Source organism: Elephantulus edwardii, unplaced genomic scaffold, assembly GCF_000299155.1.
Source record: "Elephantulus edwardii isolate Elephantulus edwardi_28Jun2011 unplaced genomic scaffold, EleEdw1.0 scaffold00040, whole genome shotgun sequence".
NCBI lineage: Eukaryota > Metazoa > Chordata > Mammalia > Macroscelidea > Macroscelididae > Elephantulus > Elephantulus edwardii.
In genome coordinates, this window is record NW_006399790.1 from 3,862,288 (window position 1) to 3,883,352 (window position 21,065).

At 38.6% G+C, this 21,065-nt stretch overlaps 1 pseudogene; it reads right to left on the bottom strand.

The window, feature by feature from the left end:
- Positions 1-17,203, bottom strand: part of LOC102853001 — a 39,964-nt pseudogene extending 22,761 nt beyond the window's left edge.
- Positions 17,204-21,065: the final 3,862 nt, after the last annotated feature.

Consider the following 21,065-nt stretch of genomic DNA (forward strand, 5'->3'; position numbering starts at 1 on the left):
TTATTCAGTAACCAGAGGAAATGAGTTAGCAAGTTAGAAAAAAGATATGAAAGAATCTTAAATGTGTATTATTAAAATGAAATAAGGCTGTTTAATCAGAACTGGCTTTGACAAGCACTGTGGCATTTGGACAAGAACAAACTGGGAGGAGGGTAGAGAGAAGAGTGCAACAATGAATGAGTGGAAGCCCAAAATCTCTGTAAATGTTTATGAAAATTAATAAAATATAATTAGAGAAAAAAAAAGATGAACTGCATTAGGTAAATCTGGGTTCAGGGACCTCTACAGAGTACTAAGAAGCAACAATGTCACTCTAATAACTAAGGTTCACCTGATCGAGTCCATGGTCATTGTAGTTACTTACTATGTACCACAGAGCTAGATAATGACTAAGGATGTCAGAAGAATTGATGCCTTTGAGTTGTGGTGCTGGAGAAGAATCTTGAACATACAATGGAGCACCAAGAAAACAAATAGGTCTGCCTCGGAGAGGGTGAAACCAAGCTGCTTTGGCTAGATGTTGTCAAGTCAGTCTCAACTCAGCAACTCTGTACAACAAAACAAAAAGTTTGGTCCTGCACCTTTCTCACAATTGTTTCCACATTTGAGGCCATTGTTGTGGTCAAAGCATCAATTCATCTTACTGAGAAGTTTTCCTCTTTTCTCTGAACCTCTACCAAGCCTCATGTACTTCTCAAGGGGTCAGCTCCTTCTAATAATATGTTCAACACACATGAGGAAGGATCTAGTCATTCTTGCTTCTAAGACACATTCTAGCTATGCTTATTCTGAGATAGACTTGTCACATGGCATATTCCAATTCTTCTTCAACCTTTATATTCAGTTCCCAGATTTCATGGGCATATGAGGCAACTGAAGATTCCATGGATTGGGTCAGGCACATTTTAGTAATCCAAGAGACATCTTTCCTTTTATGTTGGTTTCTTTAAATAATTTTTTAAATTAATTTTAATGAAAATTTACAGAGACTTTGGATTTCCATTCATTCATTGTTGCACTTTCCTCCCTGCCCACCTCTCCTCCCCCAGTACACTCTTCTCTTTGAAAAGTAAAAGAAAAATTCTTTCATTGTTTTACAATTCCTCCCCCCAGGTCCACTCCATTCTGAGACAACTTTGTTTTTTAACAATTTCAAAAAATGCTTTCCCGGCATATTTGCCCAACACAATAAAATGCTTAACATGAGAAAGTTGTTTAAATTACTGACTGACATTCCAAGAGCACTGATTTTGGAACCAAGTAAAAGAAAATCCTTTACAATGTCCATCTTTTCTCCAATTCTCATGATGTTGCTTGCTAGTCTATGTATAAAATTTTGTTGAGCTGTAATTCACACCTTTCCAATCTATATGCAGAACAGATCATTTAGGAGGCTGGGCTCTTTGTGGAAGAATATAGCATCAGGATTGGAGGAAGACTCATCAACAACCTGTGTTATGCAGATGGCAAAACCATGCTTCCTGAAATTGAGGAGGACCTGAGACATTTGCTGCAGAAGGTCAAGGACTGTAGTCTTCAATATGGATTGAAGCTCAATATCAAGAAGACAAAGATTCTCACCACTGGGCCAATTGACAACATCATGATAGATGGTGAAGAGATTGAGAGTTTGAACAGCTTCAGTTTACTTGGCTCCATAATCAACACTCTTGGTACTAGAAGCAAGGAAATCAAAAGATTAATTGCTTTGGGACAGTGGCGTCAATCTAGAGACTAAGTGTTCCTGTTCCAGACTATGATCTTTGCAATTACATGCTATGCATCAGAGTGACTAAAGATGACAGAAGAATTGACACCTTTGAGCTGTGGTACTGGAGAAGAGTATTAAATATTCCATGGACTGCAACAAACAGGTTTGTCCTTAAGAGGGTGAAACCAGGCTGCTTCTTGGAGGCTAGAATTTTGAAGATTTGTCTGACATACACTGGTCATGTTGCAAAGAGGGACCAGTACTTGGAGAGGGACATCATGCTTGGAAGGCTGGAGAGACAGTGCAAGAGAGGAAGACCCTGAATGAGATGGATTAATTCAGTGACTGGGGTAACAGGGATAGGTGTGTCAAAGACAATGAGGTTGGCTCAAAATAGAGCAGGGTTCAGATGTGTTGTATATAGGGTCACTATGTGTCACAAGTGATTTGAAGGCACATAAGAACAACAATCCACAAAGTGTTTGACATTCCTCAGTTAAGTGCTTTAAGTCCTTTTCACTTTTAGTAAGCAAGGTATTTCATTTACATATCACAAGTTTTTATTGAGTCTTCTTCCAATCCTTAGGACACCTTCCTTTATATATGTTCTTTTGCTGAATTATTTGCTCATCCAACAGATGGAATAAGTATGGCAAACAAATACAATTTTGACACATAAATTTCCCAATTTTAAATCATGAAGTATGTTCTTGTTATGTTCCAAAAACTGCTAAGGGTCCCATATGAGCATGAATATGTTTTCTGGAATTCTCATTCTTCATTCTGATCTACACAGTTAAATGCCTTTGTCAGTAAAACCCAGGTCTTTCTGGTATCTTTTCTTTTTTGTCAAAGATTCACCGGATAGCAACAGCAATATCCCCTTGTTTCACACTCTGTTCTGAATCCAGCTTGAATTATTGGCAGTCCTCTGTTGAAGTACTGCTGTAACTGTTCTTTTTTCTATAATTTTTTATTAATTATAATGAAAGTTTACAGAGACTTTGGATTTCCATTTATTCATTGTTGCACTTTTCTCCCTGCCCACCCCTTCCCTCAATTTGTTCTTCTCTTTAAAAAGTAAAAGAAAAAGTTCTTTCATTATTATCCAATCCCTCCCCCCAAGTCCATTCCACTATGCAGCCTTCATTCTGGACTTCTGTCATGACAATACCTTATCATATATCCCTTTTAAAAAATTATTTTCAATTTTATTATTTTGTGTGTATGTGTGTGTGTGTGTGTGTGTGTGTGTGTGTGTGTGCGCGCGCGCGCATCATCAAATTGGATCTGACTGGTACAGGAGGAGATTGCCCCTCCTTCTCCGGCAGAGCATCTGGTGGATTAGAACCGCATATCTCTGGGATTACAATGCAGCTTCTTGGCACTAGGCCACCAGAGCTCCCCTTCATATATCCCTTTTAAACAGCTCTCTGCCTCATCTGTTTCAATGTAGTATACATTATTTATCCCCTCTTTTTCAGTCAATGTAAGTATTCTGGAAGAATCTTTCGAAAAATTTTACTTTCATGTGATAATTCATGACACTGTTCAATAATTTCCACATTCTATTGTGTCACCTTTCTTTTGAGGGGCACAGATACAAATCACCTCCACATTTATATTTTCTCTTGCAGTCAACAGTTGTCTTCTGAATTTCTTGGCATACAAGAGTGAGTATTTCCAGAATTTCCTTTTTGGTTTAGGGGAAGGATTTTGCTTCTTCATGGCTTCTGTTCCTTAATGATCTTCACGTAGAAAGGGAGTTACCGTCACCTATTTGGGCTTCTTGTTCCCATGTCTCAATTGCTGCTTTCATAACAAGTGATGACTGGATTTAAATCACCCTACACTGATATGACAAAGAAAATTTTATTTCCAAATGGGCTTACATTCTTATGAATGGACTATGGTGACACAGTAGGTTGGTGAGTTGCTAACCAAAGTTACAACAGTCTTAAACCCACTCGTCAGTCACTCCATGTGAGAAAGATGAGGCTGTTTATTCCCACTAAGGTTTCTCTCTTTCTCTCAATCACAGCTTAATTGGAACGAACTCCTGTCTGACTGTCCAGTGGGTTTTCAGAGTCTGTAAATCACATAGGAGGACACTGCCCATCTTTCACCTATTGGATTCCAACTGCCAAACTCTTGGAATACTGCAGACTACACAATCAGAGCTCCCTCTGTTAAGGTTTACAGCCTCAGAAACTTGTTGGAGCGTCGCCAAGAGTCAGAATTTGCTCCAAGTCAGTGGGAAAGGAGTTTGGAATGGTACATTAAACCATTCAATATGTAACATTTACTGCCTCAGTGATCCTCAAAACGTTGAAACAACTCTGAGTCCCGGCAATCCCATGGGAATGAGAGTAGAACTGGGCTCCAGGGTGTTTACCAGACTAATTTTTCTTTTTTTAAGATCTATCACTGGCTTTTTATTGAGGTTCATCTAAGTGGACTCAAATCAAAACCAGTGCTTAGACGTTTACACTGCTCAGGGACTCTTTTTTTTTTTAAAAAAAAATTTATTATTATCCATGTGTGTGCACATACCGTCAAATCAGAAATGACTGGTACAGGAGGAGATTGCCCCTCCTTCTTTGGCAGAGCATCTGATGGATTCGACCTGTGCACCTCTGGGATTGCAGAGAAGCTTCTTGCCACTAGGCCACCAGAGCTCACCTGCTCACGGACTCTTAAGCAAAAAACCTAGCAAATGAATGAAACACTCTTACTGTTGCTGAGTCAATTCTGACTCATGGCAGACCCATGTGTTACAAGCTATACCTGCTCCATATGATTTTCTTGGATGTGATCATGGCCTCAAACCACCAACTTTTCAGTTAGTAGCTAAGACACTTAATCTTTATACCAACTTGGGACACCATAGGGACCCTAAGTGGGAATTAAATATTAGAAGGCAGAGGAAGATGGTAGGGTATTAGGGAGGGCTCTTTCATGTATTATCTGGTCTATCTCCTTTTTCTCAGGCCTCAAATGAACGCATATCACCTGTGACATGTGTACCAGCTCCCCAGAAGCAGCAAATCACCTGAAATTCAGCAGCAATTCTCCTTCCTCTACTTGAGAATTCAACTACAATAGTTTTGGACTTTCCCTATGCCCCTCTCCCACACACTCACAAGAAAATCTGCCTTTGAGAGGTTTAAAGAAAACTTTTCCTCCTGTAATGGCTTCACATAGAAGGCAAACCTTCACTCCTGAGAATGCAATCAGAGTGAAATAAAAGGGTATACAGTAGTCACGCTTTCACTTAGATGTTAATATGGGTGGTTGTTCCTGGTCTTATTCATAAATGCAAGAATCCTCACAAAATTCCCTGGATCACTGCAGTCTACTGTCGGTATTTACTCTCTGGGCTTATTACCTGGGAGGTCAATAAATGATTAACTGCAGCTTATTTTGTTTTAGCCATGGTATTGACGAGACTGCATTTTTTGCTTTGTCTTCTCAGCAGTCGTGTGGATTATGGAGATGAGCTGTGGCTCTGGCAGGAAATACATCATTTATATATGTCAGTCAGATGGCATCACGAGCCTGCTTTGGACTTTTTCTCAGAGGCTGTGAGATTTATGACCACCATAAAGCCTTTCCCCCCAATACATCATGTGGCTAGAATACACATACACTTCCTGACTTTACCCTTTCAGAAGCCAGGCAGGATCAGAAAGAACAAGAGGCCATTTTTGGTAGGCTTCTGTCCCCTCCCCTTATCAAGATAAAGAAACTTTTAAAATGACCTCATTTCTGGAAACTTCCCCCTCCTGCAAAAACTACTAATTATGTCGAGTAGAATGAGTAGGCGACAGGATTGTCTCCTCCTTCCAAGCTGAGTTATTTGAAAAACTAAAAGATAATTATTTTAATGAAAATCTAATTAGAGCAAAAGGTATTAACCAAATTGAGCTACAAAGGAAACACACACACACACACACACACACACACACACACACACACACACTGTCATTTGCTCTGACACCCTTTCAGAAACATTTACTGTTGCATGCCATGAAGCTGACTTCTACTCACAGCAACACCACTGAGAGTGGAACTTTCTCATGGGTCTTCCATGCTGTCTCCACCAATAGAAGCTATGAATGGAACTTCCCAGAGAGTTAAAGTCTACATTGCCTTGTTCCATATGACTTACTCAAAATTGGTCTCCAATTGTGAAAAATATGTTCTCATTACATGATACCATTTATAGGTGATGCTGTACAAAGCATGAGACAACCTTCTGGAACATATACGTAGCTTTATTTGTTCCATGCATGTAACTGATTCTTTCAAATCTCCCATTCTGGTGGGTTTGAACAACATGCCTTTGGGTTGGCAGTGCAACTCCTTATACATTAGACTACCAGAGCTCCCTATTCATGATGTAACTACTTAGAAAGGATTTGATTTCTCCTTCCATTTTTTTCTAACTTTCTCCTCCATTATCCAGTAATGCAAAAAGGAATAAGACCTGGCTTCTACTTGTCAGAAAGACATGAGATAGTAAAAAAGAAAAACAGAAAATTATATATGCTATAAATCGATGATCATGTTAGTACACTTACAGCAAAATAGCACAACTAGGTAAGGAAACAAACAGCTTTGACTTATAGAAGGGATAATGATTAAACTGGGAGTTCTGAACATAGATTTCTCTTCTGTACATAGCCTTTTTAATACAGTAACAAAAAATGAGCAAAATATACAATAATTTCAAATACAGGTTGTAGAGCATTTATAAACAGAGAACAATAAGGTAGTTTTAATTTAAGGGTGGTGCTTGGAGAACATGGATAGATGGAAAAACAGAAAAGTAGACACATACTTACACACACATACATACATACATCTACACACACACACTTATAAGGATCAAAATAAATTCAAAAAACAATGGCAATATTTGCTTAAGAATCATCCATGACATAATAGTTCTCTATCATATTCTTTTATTTGCTCTTTACTGTCACATCCTCATAAACTGGGAGAAAAAAATTTTTCTTCTTCTACTGTTTTCCATCTTTTTCATATGATCTTCATTGATTTTTCCTTTTCTATGCACCAAACCTTGAAATTAGTAAATATGGAATTTTCATTTATATATTCACTTCATAAGTATTCATGAAAAGGCTTATTTTGTGTTATGGAAATATGATCATAAAGTATTTACACTGAAAGTGTTATGAGTCCAGGCTATGCAAAAATTAACAACAACAATGAAGTCCTGATATGAGCTCATGACTCGTGACTTACCTCTATTACCTAAAAGTTTAATTCATGGAAGATTTATAACATTGAACTAAGATTGATGTCATTATTTTTAGGAAAGTTGAAGTTAGTCTGGGTGTTCCAGGATTGGATTCAGTCAAAGGTCATGCAATCATGTAGCTTGTATAATCAAATTACTTTTCACCAAGATAGGAGTGAATCTGAATCCACAGATTCAAGAAATATTCCAGAAGCAAAGAAATAGTTGTCCTATCAAAGGAGAAACAGATGTTTACAAAGAATGGGATCACATTTGTACCTGATGTGGTGTTTATTAAACAGGTTAGAAAACTTGGGTTTGGGTATGTTAAAATTCTTTTTCCCCAGAAATTTAAGCAAGTTCTATTGCAAGTGTGTCTAGATGCAATACAGCTAACATTTTAATGGAACACTTATTATTTTGGGTTTGGGTGTAAACTGTTTGGTAGTTTTAGTTTGTTCACAATCTTGAGTAAGCTGACTGGTCACCTAGATTTCATTAACAAGCAGCTGTGGGCTGGAAGTCTTTTGTTTAAGTCTATCAGGACCTGATGGGTGGGCCTTTGTATTTTAAAGTCCTTAAAAGCCTGCTGTTAATTGTGTTTGGGTGGGAAGAACATTTCATTGTTCTAAGAGGTAAAACATTAGCCTGTCAGTTTGCTGTACTGCCATAATACTGAATGCTATGCCTGGTGTGTCAGATGCTATAATGGTTACATGTGGTGGACAGGGTTTGGCAGAGCTCCCAGATTAAGACAGGCTTGGAGGCGAGCTCTGGTGGCCTAGTGGCAAGAAGCTGCAACTACAATCTCAGAGGTGCACGGTTCAAATCCACCAGATGCTCTGCTGGAGAAGGAGGAACAATCTCCTTCTGTACCAGTCAGGTCTGATTTGACAGTACACACAAAAAATAATGAAATAATAAAAAAAGACAGGCTTGGAAACAGGATTGGTATCTTGACTTTTTTTTAAATTTTTATTGTATTATTTTTACGTGTACCGTCAAATCAGATCTGAACCACGTACCTCTGGGATTGCAGTGCAGCGTCTTGCCACTAGGCCACCAGAACTCCCCTAGGAAACAGGATTGGTATCTACTTCTTAAACAACAGGTCTTTGGAAACTTTATGAACAGTAGAGAAATGACAACAGTTATGTAATGGTCCAGATCTTTTGTTCATAGGGTTGCTGTAAGTCTTACTCAATTTGACAACACTTAACAACAACAAACAATCTTTTAAGATGATACAACCTAGTTTGTAGAAAGTGAAGACAATATGAAGCACTTACTTCAAAAGATCAAATCCTTCGATATGGATTACACCTCAACATCAAGAAAACAAAAATCCTCACCACTAGACCAACAAGCAACATTATGACAGATGGAGAAAAGGCAAGTTGTCAAAGATTTCATTTTACGTGGACCCACAAATAACACCTATGGTAAGAGCAGTCAAGAAATCAAAAGACATGTTGTATGTTGCATTGGGAAAAATCTGTTAAGGACCTCTCAAAAAAAATTAAAGAACAAGGATTACCACTTTAAAGACTAAGGTGCACATGACTCAAATAATGGTTTTTTTTCAATTGCTTTCTATGAATCTGAAAGTTGAAAAATTAATAACAAAGACCAAAGACATATTAATACCTTTGAATTGTGGTGTTAGAAGAAGAGTATTGACATCGGGGTTGAGGGAAGACAGAGAAGAAGGAGAGGAATGGTGTATACTGCGTTGCAACAGATGAGGGAGAGAACTGTGTTAAAAGGGATATATGATTAGGTATCATTGTCATGACAGGAGTCCAGAATGAAACCTGCACAGTGCAGTGGGCTTGCGGGGTTGGACTGCATAGCAATGAAAGAGTTTTTCTTTTACTCATCAAGGAGAAAAGCAAATTGGGGAGAGGGGTGGGCAGGAAGAAAAGTGCAACATTGAATGACTGGAAACCTTCTCTAAACTTTCATTAAAATTCATTTAAAAAAGAAAAGAAAATGTTAAAATAAAAAAAGAAAAGAAGAAGAGTATTGACTATCCCACGAATTGCCAAAAGAATCAGCACGTCTCTCTTAGAAAAAGTAAAAGCAAGATGCTCCTTAAAGCCAAGGTGAGTAAAACTGCCTCACTTTATAAGGGCTTATCATTCAGGAAGGGCCAGTCCTTGGCAAAAGACATTACTCTGGGAGAGGGAGAGGTTTAAGGAAACAGAGGAGGACTCTCAAGGAGATGGATTGACAAAGTGACTGTAACAACTGGGTCCATCATGACAGAGATGGCTAGAAAAACACAGGACGGGCTAAGGTTTTAATCTGTTGTTCACAGGCATGGTGATGAGTTAGCCAACTTGATGGAATTTAACAATAACAAAACAACAATCTTTTAAGTTACTTAAATATTTTTAATGGAAGTAAACCCAAACCCACTGCCTTAGAGTTGATTCTTGGTTACAGCAATACTCCATGGCGTTTCCAAAGCTATAAAGCTTTATGGGAAAAGGAGACTGCCAAGTGGCTGATGGATTTGAACGACTGAGTTTTCAATCAGCAGCTTATTTTAAAGTTCTCATAAAATTATTTCAGGAGGAACTTGAAAAGCCTCCTATTCATATATTCTCAAGTGTACAAAATTAAACAATAAGGTTGCTATTTGAATTTTCTACTCTACAGTGGGACAAGACTGATCGATCCTCAGGAAAATTAGCCTTCAATTTGAATGTCTGTCTACCTTTGACAGGAAGGAAGCCTGAGATGTGTGAGGATGTATATGTGCTTTCACAATTATGTTTCTCTCCCATCAGAAAGTGCCAGGATATATGCAAAGAAAACTCTTTTGTCAAAATCAATTTCATCTGAAGTTTCATTTAATGAGTAGTTTTTATGGAGCATAGAAATCTCTGGCACCTTCTTTTCCTCTTTCACTCCAATCACTTTCACTAAATCACACAGAGCAGCAAGACCTCGAGACCAACGTTAGGATTCATTTTTCCATGCATGTAAATTATCAAATGTAAAATTCTAGAGGGTGGAATAGGCATTCTAATTGATGGGGACTGGAGATGACATACATTTTGTGTCATCTAATACTAACTAGAACAAAATGTCACCATTCTATCATTCCAGCACAAATTTCAAACTAAGTCCTTATTACTTGCTCAGTAGTAGTTGCAGATTAGAAATGAGGTGACCTTAATCACAAAAGATTGGACATATCTACAGAAGTGTCAGTCTAAAAGAGGCTACTATTATCTCCTTGGTACACATGATTGATTTTCAGCTTTGTCAGGAAGGCTGTCTTGTAGTAATTCCTGTAGTTCCCACAGTACCGCTACTTCATAGATCATCAACTTTTACTTCCTGAGTTGTAGTTTTCACAAATATACCTTCCATCTTCCTGCCTAACCACGGAATTGGTCAAAGAAGAGTTGAACAGAAGGTTCCATTTCCTGAACGATTCAGAAATGCATTACCTCATTCAGACATAGATGGGCCGAAAGTAAATATCATATACAGGATTTTATAGGGAATTTTAAGGGAACTCTGGTGGTGTAGCTTGTAGGGAGCTGCACTGTTCTCCCTACAGATTATGGAACCTCTCTGGCAGCCTGGATCCACCTGTGGCTCCATGAGAGCAAGACAGGAAATTTCTTTCACACAATGTCCAGCCTTCTGAAAACCTGATGGAGGGTAAACTCCGAGGTGGTTTCAACTCAACAACAATGAGATGGGACTGCTCCCTGGAAGCAAGGATTCTGAAGCTTCGTCTGACATACTTTGGACATGTTGCAAGGAGGGACTAGCCCTTGGAGAGGTTCATCTTGCTGGCATGTGGTTCAAATCTGCTCTCTGCTTTATAGGAGAAGCTTGGATAGTCTCCACTTGTGAGATTCATTGCCTCTGAAAACCCACTGGAGGGTCAGCTATGGGTCAGTTCCAACTTGATGGTACACAACAACAACAACAGATAACAGTGATTGCTGAATACAGATGACGAAACATTTAAAATATCAAACCACATGCCTTTGGGATTACATCACTGCTTCTAACCATTAGCCCACTAGGGCTCCCTAAATACCTAGGACATAAAAAGACTATGTTGTTGTGGATGTATGCTGTTATGTTGGAACCAACTCATAGCTGGCCTTCTTTCTTGCCCATCCTTCTCCGGAGGAGCAGATGGTGGAATCAAAAAACACTCCATTGGGATTGCAACACAGCTTCTTACCACTAGGCCTCATAGTTCCCTAATACAAATACAAGCTTGACTAATGGACATATTTCACATACTAAAATGTATTCTTATTTCTTTTCCATAATGTATAGAATAGTTAAGAAAAATGACAACATTTATAAATGTGCAAAGTGTGATAAATCAAGTCTCAAGTTTGAAGAGACTGAAACACAATGCAATTTGCATTTTAAATTAATGAAAAATAAAAATTCACAAATCATTCAAAATGTAAAAATGTATAGATCTAAAAAGAAATATAAAAAATATACAATCCATGGATGAAAGAAAATAATGGTACTAGAAAATATACACAACTGAGATTTACTATCATTTTAAATCAAATGTGTATCAAGTTTGTGCAATGATGCTAAACAGGTCTTTGTGAGATATTTAGAGCTTTAAATGACTATGTCAGAAAAGAAGACAGGCTGAAAATTAAAAACCTAAGCATCCAACGTAAGAAGTTAGGAAAAAGAACAGTGTAATTAGCTGTCACATACTTTAGGGAAATAAATAATAAGCAGCAGAAATTAATAAAATTGAAAATAAACAGAACAGAAATCAACAGTGTTGAAAAGTTCTTGATAATACCTTTGATAATAAAATAGCTAAGTTTACAACTAGCATAATCAAAATAAAAAATAGGATAGGCTAAAACAAAGAAATGTAAAAAGGAAACCAATTACAACTGAAATTTTAAGAAGATAACAAAGAAATATGATAGCTAGCTTTATGCCAAGAGATTTGAAAACATTATCTGTATCAAACATCAACTGATTACTGCAAACTTAGAGAAAAATTGTAATTTAATAACCTGGAAATGACAACCTTAAGAGATTCTAACTTTGAAGCCAGATCAAAAGACTTGCTACAAGTAAGATCAGGTCAAGATTGGTGTAGAGGAAGACTTCCCCAGAGATTTAAAGAAGTGATAACTCCAACTCCTGAAACAACCAACAACAGATGTGCTCTGATGGTTTAATGGTAAGAAGTGACATTGCCAACTGACAAAAACAAGTGGTTCAAATCCACCAGCCTCTTTGAGGGGGAAATATGGGCATTCTCCTCCCCTGTGCTTTTAGTGCATTGGAAAACCCACTGGGTCAGCGATGAGTCAATTCAGACTGCTGACTTGATGTCACCTAACAACAACAGAATGAAAGACAATTTTCAGCAGAAGAAAGAAGCTCATAGAAATTTCATATAGGAATTTAGCTCCAGAATTCTAAACAAAAACTAGAAAAATACATTTAAAAATGTTAATATTATAATTTGGCATGACAGTGTTTGGTTAATCTTAGGAAAGAAATAATAAACTAATAAAGTTATCACATTATAATAAGCAAAACTAAAAAAGAAATCATTATGAAAGATAAAAATATAATTTAATATTCATTCATTAAAAAATCCCCGGTTTTACTTAAATATTTTTAAAATAACCAAAATTGAAATATAGACTTGAAGAATTATTATGAGTCTAGCAAGGCCTCTACATGACACACACTGATATCTAGTCATTTTCTCCAGTGACCCTGTATGTCCTACCAACCTGGAGATGACAAACTTAAGAGACTCTCACTTTGAAGCCAGATCAAAAGACTTGCTTCAAGTAAGATCAGGCATCATTGCCTCATAGGGTTTCCATGGCAACAAGTCTTAATAGAAGTAGATTGCCACATATCCCCTCTACAGAGGTCGTGGTGGGTTCTAACCACCAACCTTTAGATTAACAGCTGAGCTCTATAACCATTGTGCCACCAGGTCTCCTTCAACTTCCATACAGAATATTTAAATGTAAAGTTAACTGCTTATCAATCTCACAGTCAAAATTAGTAAAACTGAAAATATGACAAATGTCTTTGAATTATGAGGTTAGCTAAGAATAGTGGATACACCCTTCAGCAGGTTTTCAGAGATGGGAGTAGCTTGAACATCTTTTTCGCTTGGGACAGTTTCGGGATTTGGATCACCCGCCTCTGGGTTGGGAGAGGAAAATCTTACCACTAGGCCACCAGACCACCCTTATAACATATATATTGTTGTTCTTGCTCTTGTGTCCCATCGAGTTGAAACGAACTCATAGCTGACTGTCCAGTGGGTTTTCAGAAGCAGTAATCATGTGAAAGGAGACTGGCCATCCTCCTGTGGAGCACCTGGTGGATTCGAACTGTTTGCCTTTGGGATTGCAAGGCAGCTTCTTACTACTACATCACCAGAGAACCCTAGAATATACATAGGCTTTGTAATTTAAACAAAGTTATCTAGGTCTGTGCTATCATTTTTTCAAAGCGTTCTTTTTACATAACATTACATAAGTAGGCACACAAAGACTAAAATAATTTTATAAAATGTTTTATATCTTTGTAGAATTGTTCAAATCCTTCTTTCACTTATCATTATATACCAAAGTCAACTCATAGCTGACCACTCAGCAATTTTTCAGAGGCTTAAAATCACATGGGAGGAGACTGCCCATTTACTTCTTACAGAGAAGTTGGTGGATTCAAACTACGTGCTATGGATTAGCAGTGCATAAGGCCACCAGAGCTTTCTATATGCAGAGGAACATAACTAATGTTTCTGGTGAGCAGAGACTCTTTTGTAAATCATGACAATATAAATTTCTTTTTAAAAAAGTCAATCCGAAGGGAAATGGAAAATAAATACATTTATATAATTTTTTACTATCTAAATATTTATTTCCGCAAATAATTGTTCAATCTCTTTACACAGAGATATGTAAATTTTCTGACAAAACAGAAATGTAACATTCTGATAAATGCCTTGCGTTGCTGTCTAAGAAGACAAATTAATAAACACTCATTGTTGCAAAACAGAAACATATTTTGCATCCTCTCATTGTACCTAATAGCACTTTATTAGCATATATAGAGTAGTATCAAGCACTGTGCTTCATTTATCATACAATTAAAAAAACAAACCCACTTGCTACATAAATTAAAACTTCACATTAAACAAATATTTCTAGTATTTTCAGATGCTTGCTTTGTTAATAGTGTATTAAATTATCACTCATGATAGTGTTATATTGTGAGAGCTCCTGCAGCCTAGTGCACATGGTTCAAAGGCACATGGTTCGAATCTACCAGCTGCTCTATGAGAACAATGGGTAATCTCCTCCTGTGTGATTTACTGCCTCTGAAAATCTACTGAAGAAAGGTAAGCTACAAGGGGTTTCTGACTCAATGGCACAAAATAACAAGTGTTATATTAAACATATGTAATTTTAGGTACACTAAATACATTTTGTTGTTGTTATGTGCTGTCAAGTAGCTTGCGACTCATTGCAACCCTAAGTACAACAGCCCTAAACTCTGCTCTGTCCTGTGCCAATTGCATTGTCTCCAATACACCCATCCCGACTACCCCAGTCACTGAATCAATTCATCTCATAGAGGGCCTTCCCCTCCTGCACTGTCCCTCCACCCTACCAAGCATGATGTCCTTTTCCAAGGATCTGTCTCTCCTTACAACATGTCCAAATTATGTCAGACGGAGCCTCAGAATCCTTGCCTCCAGGGACCCACCCAGTTTAACCCTCTCCAGGATGAATCTGTTTGTTTTCCTAGCAGTCCATGGTACCCTCAATATTCTTCTCCAGCACCACAGCTTAAAGGCATCAATTCTCCTTCTATTCTCCCTAGTCATGTCCAATTCTCTGACGCATAACAAGTGATAACAAAGACCATGGCCTGTATCAGACACACCTTAGTCTCCAGAGAGACACCATTGCTCTTCAGTACTTTGGAGAGGTCCCTAACAACAGACTATCCCATCACAATACGCCTCTTAATTTCCTGGCTACTGAAGCCAACAGTGTTGACTGCGGAGCCAAGCAAACTAAAGCTGTGAACAATCTCAATCTCTTCACCATCCATCCTGATGCTGCCTATTGGTCCAGTGGTGAGAATCTCTGTCTTCTTGACATTGAGCCTCAATCCATATTGGGGGCTGCAGTCCTTGACCCTCTGCAGCAAGCGCTTCAGGTCCTCCTCAGTTTCAGCAAGAAGGGTTGTGTGATCTGTATAACACAGAATGTTGATAAATCTTCCACCAATCTTGACCCCACATTTCTCCTCATAGAGCCCAGCCTCCCGGATAATCTGTTCTGCATACAGATTGAAAAGTTATGGAGACAGGACACATCCCTGGAGCACACCCTTCACGATTTTGAACCATGCAGCATTTCCTTGCTCTGTTCTGATGACTGCCTCTTGGTTCAAGTATAGGTTTTTCATAAGCATGATCAAACTCTATCCTGCTATGCTCTTTACAAGTAACTTGAGTGAGTTCATTGAAGTGGTTCACTTACTTGAATTCCCTTGCTTTTGCATATCATCTTAGACTGGAGTTCTAACTGGTTATGTTTGCATCGTGGCAGAAAGCAAAACTGGCTATCCAGGCTGGAGCTGCTGGACTAGCAGAAGTGGATATATAAGACTGTTCTCTCCCAAAAGTGACCAGAAACCTGCTACCTATTAATGGAGTCCATATCTATTTTCCTCTGGTAGTTTAGTGATAAAGGAGTTGTGTTGTAAACCCAAAGGCATGCAGTTTGAACATACCAGCTGTTCTGTAAGATAAAGATGAACAATCTCCTCCTGTGCTCTGAAAATCTACTAGAGGGTCAGCTATGGGTTGGTTCCAACTCAATAGTACAAAACAACATATCTGGCCTCTTAACTGTTCATGAGGGATCCAGTTGCATATTGGGTGACTGTGACAAGAATTAGTACCACTCTAAAGGGAAATCTGGCATTTCTTCAGAAAGCTGAACAAAGAAATTCCATGAGACCCACCTATATCATTCCTTGGAATATACCCCAAGAATAAGAACTGAGGCACAAGTGGAGACTTGTACACCAATGTTTGTAGCAGCATTATTCACCATCAGAAGAACACGGAAACAGCCCAAATGTCCATCTATAATAGAATGGACTGAGAAATTATGGTATATGCACACAAGGGAATACTGTGCACCACTCAGGAGCAAAGATTTTGCACATTACGACCTAACTTGGGAAGGACTATAGAGCATTATGCTAAGTGAAGTAACTCAGTCCCATAAGGACAAATACTGTATAAAACCATTATTATAAGGGACTTCTGGTGGCCTAGTGGCAAGAAGCTTCACTACAATCCCAGAGATAAATGGTTCGAATCCATGAGATGCTCTGTTGGAGAAAGAGGGGCAATCTTCTCCTGTACCTGTCAGATCCTATTTGATGGTACACACACAAAAATAATAAATAAAATGTTTTAAACCCCATTATTGTAGAATGACTATGAGGATCCATGGGTGGGGGAGCAGATGGGTAAGGATGGGTGGGAGATGGAGGGGGTTAATCACAGGGTCACATAATATCATGGAGGGCACTGAAGGAAACGGGAAAGATCTGATGTGAAAAACAATGTATTAAGAACTTTGTAAATAAACTAGTATTAAAAAAAAAAGAGGAGGGGAAAGTAGAGTTTGGAACCAGAATACTTCTTATGACTGCCTCAGATCTTTCATGGATTTTAGCCAAGTAGAAGGATAATATTCTTGGCTTCACTATCAAAAAAAGTCCACTTTTGACCATTAGAAAGAGATCAGCTAAAATAAAACCAAGCCCATGGCTATCAAGTCAATTCCAACTCATAACTCCTAGTCTGGCTGATACAAGGAGTTTCAGTTAGATGCGAGGGTACTGTAAGAAAGAGATATCAATGTAAGTGTTGAAGAGGTAGCATCCTCATAGATTAAACAGCCTTGGCATTCCCTAATTGGGTGCAAACTTTATTTCTGGCAAGTACATTCTCTCTCATTGGAGCTAGTTATCCATTTCATTTAGTGCCCTGGCAGTTCCTTTCCCCTGTGGCAATAACTTTTCTTTGTGTCTCATCTGCTTAGCACCTATACACTTTGCTTTGAATAAATGGTGTCCCAGTTTTGTTAATGCCCTGAGTAAATACTTACCTTGCTTACTGGGTAATCCATTTCTGTACAGGTCCTATGTAGAATATTCATAACCCGAGGGCTGTTTGAATTCTTTTGTTTTAAACATCATTTTGCAACTCAGATTCCAAAGTGCTTTATGAATTACAAGGTACTTAAGTAAAGCCGTGAAATTCTCAGCTTGCATTCTAGGTTGGGTCGAATTCACGAGACTTTGTCTAAATTAGTGCATGGGTAACTATTAAGTCAGTCTTGCTTTTAGTATAGACTGTTTGTCGCCTGATCCTTGACAGCAGATTTTTATTTTTATTTTCCACTAGCATTCTTATAACTTGTTTAGGAGCCTAATCTTACAAAGAAGTGGGCCCTTTTACTCTATCTTAGGCCAAACAATCACAGAACGCAATCAGCTCAGTAGTGGGAACTTTTGACCTAATAATGCAAAATTACTGCCTGTCTGAGTTGTCTTGAGGAACTACCTAAAAGTCTAGAAATAGAATCACTGGGTGCTTTTTAAGATTTTCTTTGTATCGTTGCTATTTTGCATTTTTTGTTTTTGTTTTTGTTTTTTTTTACTTTTTGGCTTGTTTTATTTTTAAACATTTTATTGTATTTAAAAAGAGAGTGGTAAAAAAAAAATCCACATTCTATTTGGTTTATAACATTTAAAAAAAAAAAACCCACCACATTTTATTGTGGCTTGACTGAAACTTCCCAGAGTAGACTGATTTTCCATTCAATAGTCCACACATTCTATGTTTCATGACACTGATTACAGTCCTAACACTATGGCATCCCTCTTCTCACATCCTTTCTGTGTTTCTCATTTCCATTCTGCCTCTTTATTCTATCCGTTCTTGTCTACTGAGCTTTCTCCCTGGGAAATGCTGCCCTTTTGATGCTGTATGGTTCTAAGAAGTGTGTTTCTCCCTGCTGCTAATGATCACCTTTTAGGTCTATATACTGTTTGACTGAAAATCATGGGAGTTATTTCAACCCAGGCTTGAAGAGTGACTACGGATCACAGTTTGAAGAGTTCGACCAGGATCTATATGACCAGTAAGCAAGCCTGGTGGGTTTTTTTAAATTACTTCGAGTTTTGCTCCAGATTTTTCTCCCACTCTTTCAAGGGACGTCTCTCACAATCCTTTTCAAATAGCGGTAGCTCAACACTATCTAGTTTTCTGGTCCCTGGATCATGGAGACTGATGTTCATACAGTTAATTAGTCCTCTGGACTAATAATCTTGTATTTTATTCACCTTCTTTGCTCTGAATAGGGTGATACCAATAGTTGTACCTTAGATGGCCACTCACAAGCTTTGAAGACCCAAGTTAGTACTCACCATAGCAGGATACAGAACACTGTTTGGAGACAATGTAATGCCAAATAACATTGCTTGAAACAGAGATGCTGCATGGTTTTAAATCAGGAAAGGTGTGATCAGCATTGTGTCCTTTCACCATATCTATTCAACATGGACATTGGTCAAAACGGGACCATATGAAGAAGAAGGTGGCATCAGGATTGGAGGAAGACTCACGAGCTACCTAGATTATGCAAACGACACAATCTTGCTTGCAGAAAAGGAAGCAGACTTGATGCACTTACTGAAGATAATGAAAACTATAGCTTTCAGTATGGATTATGTTTCAACACAACGAAAACAAAAGCCTTCACTACTGGATCAATAAACACCATCATGAGGAACGGAGAAAAGATTAAATTACAAAGGATTTCATTTTATTCAGAGCCTGCCCCTGGATGCAGCAGTCAAGCAATCAAATGATAAATTGCATTAGGCAAATCTGCTGCAAAGGACCTCTTTAAAGTATTAAAGAGCAAAGCTGTCTCTCTGAGAACTAAGGTGCTCTTGACTTAAGTCATGAGATTTTCAACTGAATCATATGCATATGAAAGATGAACAGAGAATAAGGAGGACTAAAGAACTGATGCCTTTGAATTGTGGTGTTGGTGAAGATTATTGACTATACCACGGACTGGCAAGACAAAATCCAAATCTGTCGTGAAAGAAATGTAGTTAGAATCTTCCTCAGAAGCAAAGATGGCAGAATTTAATGTCACAAACTTTGGGGATGTTATTAGGTACAATCTGTCCCTGGAGAAGACATCATACTGGGTAAAGCAGAAATACAGTGAGAAAGAGGAAGACCCTCAGTGAGACGGTTTAACACAGCAGCAACAACAGTGGGCTCAAGCATAACAGTAATTGTGAAGATGGTGCAGAACCAGGCAGGGCTCCATTCTATGGTACACAGGTTCATTATGAGGCAGAGGTGACTGGGCCAAACTCAGCAATTGCTGTCAAGTTGGAACTGACTTACAACCGACCCTTCAAGCGGGTTTTCAGAAGCTGTCCATCACAGGAAGGAGAATTCTCATCTTTTTCTTACACAGATGTTGGTGGATTTGAACTGCCAGAGAGGGGCTGCCTTTGGGTTAGCAGCACAACTCTCTATGGATTATGCCAAAAAAATCAATAAAAGTTATATTAAAATACTGTAGGAGTCTGCTGAACAAAGACCAAGAGCTGCATCCACTCATCCAGGGGGCCAGTCTTGTAAGATGTGTCACTGACAAATGGAAGGGGATTTCTGTAATGTCCCAGAGACAGGGCAAGGGGGAGAGGGGAGTGAATAGAGGTGCTTGTGGGGATTGGGTATGCAGGTACATGAAGTCTGAAGCACTGATGCTCATGGTGGGAGCCTTGGCTACACCTGTCCTGTTGAGACAGCCACTTCAGATCATCTGTATCACAAGCTGCAGCAGCTATCTGGAGGCTGGAGACAAGGAGCCCTAGGCCTGGCTGATACTGCCAGCATCTACTACAGGGGCAGAGGAGCTGTGACAGGTGCTGCCCTGCATAATGAGAAAGGCTGCAGGCTACTGGGTGGGAGAATAAAACCAGGAAGGGAAGGTGGCAGAAAAGGCAGACGTGCTGTAGGCATCAGGAGATGCCATGGAGTCTCACTTTTCACTCTAGGGGCTTTCAAGGACTCGTGCCTCCTGACAATATGCCCAAAGTATGTGAGACAAAGTTTCACTATCTTGGCCTCTCAGCAGCACTCAGGATGCAATTCCTCCAAGACAGAGAGATATATATGTCAGATAAGGGACTTATATCTAGAATGTATAAAATACTCAAGTACCACACAAGATAAAGGTAAACAACCCAATTGCAAAATGGACATAGGATATGAACAGACACTTCACCAAAGAAGACATTCAGATGGCCAACAAATAGATGAAGAAATGCTCAAAATCCCTAGCTCTAAGAGAGATGCAAATCAAAACAACTATGAGATATCATCTTACCCCAGTCAGAATAGCAAAATTTAACAGAACAGCAAGCAACAAATGCTGGCAAGGTTGTGGAGAAACCGCAACCCTTATTCACTGTTGGTGGGAGTGTAAAATGCTGCAACCACTGTGGAAGGCAGTATGACACTTTCTCAAAAAGTTGCAAATACAGATACCATTTGACACAGTAATTCCACTACTGGGAATATACCCTAAAGAGACCATAACTGACATTAAAGCAGATATATGCACACCTATGCTTATCGCAGCTTTGTTCACAATAGCAAGGAGTTGGAAACAACCTAAGTGCCCATCAACAAACAAATGGAAAGAGAAGCTGTGGTCTATTCACACAAAGGACTACTACGCTGCATTGAAAAACAAGGAACTCATGCAATATTACTCAAATTGGGTGACCCAGGAGGACATTATGCTGAGTGAAATATCTCTGTCACTAAAAGGCAAATACTGCATAGTGCCACTTACTGGCTTTCTAAGAAGCACTGATCAGTTTGCTAACTTAGTACTACATCAGACTATGGAATGAATTCATGTAGAGGGGGGAAAATATGATAACAGTCTT